This window comes from Coregonus clupeaformis, chromosome 30 (assembly GCF_020615455.1).
Source record: "Coregonus clupeaformis isolate EN_2021a chromosome 30, ASM2061545v1, whole genome shotgun sequence".
Lineage (NCBI taxonomy): Eukaryota > Metazoa > Chordata > Actinopteri > Salmoniformes > Salmonidae > Coregonus > Coregonus clupeaformis.
In genome coordinates this window covers 2,103,350-2,108,878 of record NC_059221.1, presented here as the reverse complement: position 1 = coordinate 2,108,878, position 5,529 = coordinate 2,103,350, and positions in this window count along the sequence as shown.

Here is a 5,529-nt window from a genome sequence, read left to right as displayed (position 1 = left end):
TCCCCAGTGGTGTATTGGTCTAAGGCACTGCATCTCAGTGTTGCGGCGTCACTACAGCCTTGGGTTTGATCCCAGGCTATGTCACAACCGGCTGTGACCGGGAGTCCCATAGGGCGGCGCACAATTGGCCCAGCGTCGTCCGGGTTAGGGGAGGGTTTGGCCGGAGGGGCTTTACTTGGCTCATCATGCTCTAGCGACTCCTTGTGGCGGGCCAGGCGCCTGCAGGCTGACTTCGGTCGTCAGTTGAACGGTGTTTCCTTCGACATATTGATGCGGCTGGCTTCCGGGTTAAGCGAGTGGGTGTTAAGAAGCGCTGTTTGGCGGGTCATGTTTCGGAGGACGCATGACTCGACCTTCGCCTCTCCCGAGCCCGTTGAGGAGTTACAGCGATGAGACAATATCGGAATTGGATTGCAATTGGATATCACGAAATTGGGGAGAAAAGGGGTAAAAATTACATTTTAATAAATAAGAAACACAAAAAAACAAAATAAGCTCACTTCTCGTTATTCTCATCGACGCCACCTCATCCAACGCATCCACAATTTTAATAGACTTCAAACGGATCTCCCAGGTAACAACATCGATCCAAAACCCTAATTCCAACCAAAAAAAGACTCAGAACTAGGTTTGGATTTACTAGTTTCCATTACCACTTTACTTCTCTTATTTCCTTTTGCATTCGCCACTGTAATCCAATTCTTCTCACTCTTATCTCCACCTGACACGCCATCTGATTCAAACAGAGCATCCGCTTCCGCCATTTCCTCTGGATATTGAACTCACCTCTCCCTCCGCCATTGTGGTCTGGTCAGTTCTTTCAGTTTTGCCCAAAGGATTATAAAGTATTGTTAGTGTCTGTCTACCTTTCAAAAAAGCCCGCCTTGGGGATGGGACGCGGCCAGAGCACGAAGCAACGCCCCACATGAGTTGTTAATCTTTCAGAGACTGGAAAAAATTTGTCAGCTTGTATATTTAGCAATGAATCCGCTGATATGAACATTGCTGAAAGATGTCCAATGGCTCTATCGATCAAGGACAACCATATCTACACGTACAAAAACGTATAGTGCGATCAGTATCACATAGAGCCTTTGCGAAATGCCACAAAGCAGAACTACATTTATTTTCAGATCTCTAGCAACAACTGGGACCAAAAAGATACCCACCATTCTCATGAACAGTACATACTGGTAATTTGGTCTACTTAACGATCCCGCCCCTTTTTGGGGGAAAACAAACGCAAGATGTCATATGTCAATGTAATTACACATATTTTACACACTGTTATTTTAGTAGCCCAAACACATAAATATATTATTGTATGTGCAACAGACATGTCGAGCAAATACTTTGCAATGCTGCCTGCCCTCGAACGTTCACGTTACATAGAAAAGTTAAGATTGACCCATCTTCCCTCATGCCCCTTCAGTCTCCCTCACTCAAACTGGAGCAAAGACCCTAAACAGTGGCCAGACATTTCCTATCCAGACATCTATTCCTACTTGATAGAATCTCCAGTCAAGTTATGAGCTATAAATGCCCATTCCTGGCTCTATATTAAAAAAAACTTCCCTTTTTCCACATTTTGTTACAGCCTTATTCTAAAATTGATTTAATATTTTTTTTCCTCATCAATCTACACACAATATCCCATAATGACAAAGCGAAAAAAGTTTTTAAAAAATGTTAGCAAATTGATTAAAAATAAAAAACTGAAATACCTTATTTACATACGAATTCAGACCCTTTGCTATGAGACTCGAAATTGAGCTCAGGTGCATACTGTTTCTATTGATCATCCTTGAGATGTTTCTACAACTTGATTGGAGTCCACCTGTGGTAAATTCAATTGATTGGAAATGATTTGGAAATGCACACACCTGTCTATATAAGTGTCACGACTTCCTCCGAAGTTGACTCCTCTCCTTGTTCGGACAGGCTTCGGCGTTCGTCGTCACCGGCCTTCTAGCCACTGCCGCTCCTCATCTCCTCATTCCATTTGTTTTGTCTTGTTTATTACACACGCCTGGTTCATATCCCCTCATCAGTACCTGTATAAGTGTTCCCTCTGCCCCCTTGTCTTTGTGTGTGATTGTTTATTGTGGAGGATAGTGAAGCTCGGTGGAGCTCCTTGTATTTTGTATCACTGGGATATTTCCCAGTGTGCCTTGTATTTTTCCAGTGCGCCTGTTTTGCGCACTGGATTGTTTTGACGTGTTACTGCATAACTCTGTGGTTGCGGAATAAAGCATGATATTCTGTGATTATCCTCCTGCGCCTGACTCCTTCGACATCAAGGGCACAGCTGTATGGAGATATGAAAAGAACAGAGGCTAGCTTGAGCAACAGCAACAATTCTATCAGCAGAAAGGAGTAACAAAACTGGCATTAGCACTTGTTTGTACAATATGTTCCCATCATTATCTCACACACCTGCTAAGCTGCCACGTAGACAAAGGTTACAAAAGCTGAGACCCAACTCTTGTTCGTTGGGCTCTTAACTTTGCACTTTTTGAGTGTTTTTTTCCAGATTTGCAAATCTTATAATAAAAAGTTGTTTGTTTCTGGTTAGAATTTCCACAAGAGTAGATCCGGACGGCCGGCCAGATAGGTAGGTCCAGCCAGGTAGGTAGGTCAGGCTGTCCCGATAGGCAGGTCCGGCCGACTGGATAGGTAGGTCCGGCAGACCGAACAGCCAGCTAGATAGATCTGGCCGGCCAGCCAGGTAGGTAGATAGGTCCGGCCAGCCAGGTAGGTAGATATTTTGGTCTGGCCAGCCGGCCGGCCAGGTAGCTTGGTCCAGCCGGACAGATCGGTAGGTCATGACGGCCGTCCAGGCAGGTAGATAATTCCGGCCATCTAGGTAGGTAGATAGGTCCGGTCGGCCAGGTAGGAAGGTCCGGCCAGCCTGCTGGCCAGATAGGTAGGTTCTACCATGTAGGTATGTCGGTCCGGCCGTCCAGGTAGGTAGGTAGGTCCGACCAGCCGGCCGGCCAGGTAGCTTGGTCCCAGCCGGCGGGCCAGATAGGTCCGGCTGGCAAGCCAGATAGGTAGGTCCGGCTGGACGGCCAGATAGGTAGGTGGTACGTCTTGCCATCTGGCCAGATCTGTCTGGCCGGTTGGTAGGTAGGTAGATCATTCTGGCCAACCAGGTAGGTAGATATGTCCGGCAGGTCGGCCAGGTAGGCCCAGCCAGATAGGTAGGTCAGGCTTTCCCGATAGGCAGGTCCGGCCGGCTGGGTAGGTAGGTCCGGCCGGATAGGTAGGTACAGGTAGGTAGGTCTGGCCGGCCAGGTAGGTAGATAGGTCCGGTCGGCCAGGTAGGTCCGGCCGGCCGGCCAGGTAGGTAGGTCCTGCCGGCCAGCCAGGTAGGTAGGTCCAGCCGGATAGGTAGGTACAGGTAGGTAGGTAGGTTTGGCCGGCCAGGTAGGTAGATGTCCGGCCTGCCAGGTACAGTGGGGAGAACAAGTATTTGATACACTGCTGATTTTGCAGGTTTTCCTACTTACAAAGCATGTAGAGGTCTGTAATTTTTATCATAGGTACACTTCAACTGTGAGAGACGGAATCTAAAACAAAAATCCAGAAAATCACATTGTATGATTTTTAAGTAATTAATTTGCATTTTATTGCATGACATAAGTATTTGATACATCAGAAAAGCAGAACTTAATATTTGGTACAGAAACCTTTGTTTGCAATTACAGAGGTCATACGTTTCCTGTAGGTCTTGACCAGGTTTGCACACACTGCAGCAGGGATTTTGGCCCACTCCTCCATACAGATCTTCTCCAGATCCTTCAGGTTTCGGGGCTGTCGCTGGGCAATACGGACTTTCAGTTCCCTCCAAAGATTTTCTATTGGGTTCAGGTCTGGAGACTGGCTAGGCCACGCCAGGACCTTGAGATGCTTCTTATGGAGCCACTCCTTAGTTGCCCTGGCTGTGTGTTTCGGGTCGTTGTCATGCTGGAAGACCCAGCCACGACCCATCTTCAATGCTCTTACTGAGGGAAGGAGGTTGTTGGCCAAGATCTCGCGATACATGGCCCCATCCATCCTCCCCTCAATACGGTGCAGTCGTCCTGTCCCCTTTGCAGAAAAGCATCCCCAAAGAATGATGTTTCCACCTCCATGCTTCACGGTTGGGATGGTGTTCTTGGGGTTGTACTCATCCTTCTTCTTCCTCCAAACACGGCGAGTGGAGTTTAGACCAAAAAGCTCTATTTTTGTCTCATCAGACCACATGACCTTCTCCCATTCCTCCTCTGGATCATCCAGATGGTCATTGGCAAACTTCAGACGGGCTTGGACATGCGCTGGCTTGAGCAGGGGGACCTTGCGTGCGCTGCAGGATTTTAATCCATGACGGCGTAGTGTGTTACTAATGGATTTCTTTGAGACTGTGGTCCCAGCTCTCTTCAGGTCATTGACCAGGTCCTGCCACGTATGATCTCTGTAATTGCAAACAAAGGTTTCTGTACCAAATATTAAGTTCTGCTTTTCTGATGTATCAAATACTTATGTCATGCAATAAAATGCAAATTAATTACTTAGAAATCATACAATGTGATTTTCTGGATTTTTGTTTTAGATTCCGTCTCTCACAGTTGAAGTGTACCTATGATAAAAATTACAGACCTCTACATGCTTTGTAAGTAGGAAAACCTGCAAAATCGGCAGTGTATCAAATACTTGTTCTCCCCACTGTAGGTAGATAGTTAGGTCCGGCCGGCTGGGTAGGTAGGTAGGTCCGGCCGTCCAGGTAGGTAGATAGGTCCGGTCGGCCAGATAGGTAGGTCCGACCAGGTAGGTAGCGTGGTCCCGGCCGGCCAGGTACGTAGGCATTGAGGGGCCTATTTGATATCACTAGAAGATGCATCTAAATCAAATAAAATTTTATTTGTCACTTACACACTTTGCAGCATGAATAAAGTGTGCATCGAAATGCTTGTGTTCAACCACGCTAATAGGTTGTCCATTCTGTTCATCTGTAACTCTGTGTCAACTTGAGATACTGTGAAATTAGGCTTGTGATAATTGGTAATTCCCACATTGGGTCAAAAATATTGTTAGCGGCACAAGTATAGAAAACCGTCAGAGAGGAGACGTGTGAGAAGCGATCATGTCTTGGCAGGCATCTCAACATGGCGGATTTTGCTCTTGGTATCCTTCCCTCTTTTGTCTTTACTAATCTGAATACAGGCAAGGTGATCTAATGTGGTGGAATTTACTTTCAACGGTCTCCTTCGGTCAGTTCAGATGAACCATTTTGGACCATTGAGACGCAGCCGTAGCTTGGTAACATCAGGTGTACTCTGGGAACTCTATTCCTCTTATTTCAGAAAAGCAGAAATGTATCTGATCTGATCACACCAAATAAAAAAGACAATGGTTTATCAGACTTTGGAGTGCCAGTGCATCAGTAGATACATGTATGAAATGTTGCTTTTCATTTGCACTAAAATGGTTTGAGATGTGTCCTCTGCCTTCCAATAAATGAACATTTTGTCTTTCTGCCATTTTAAA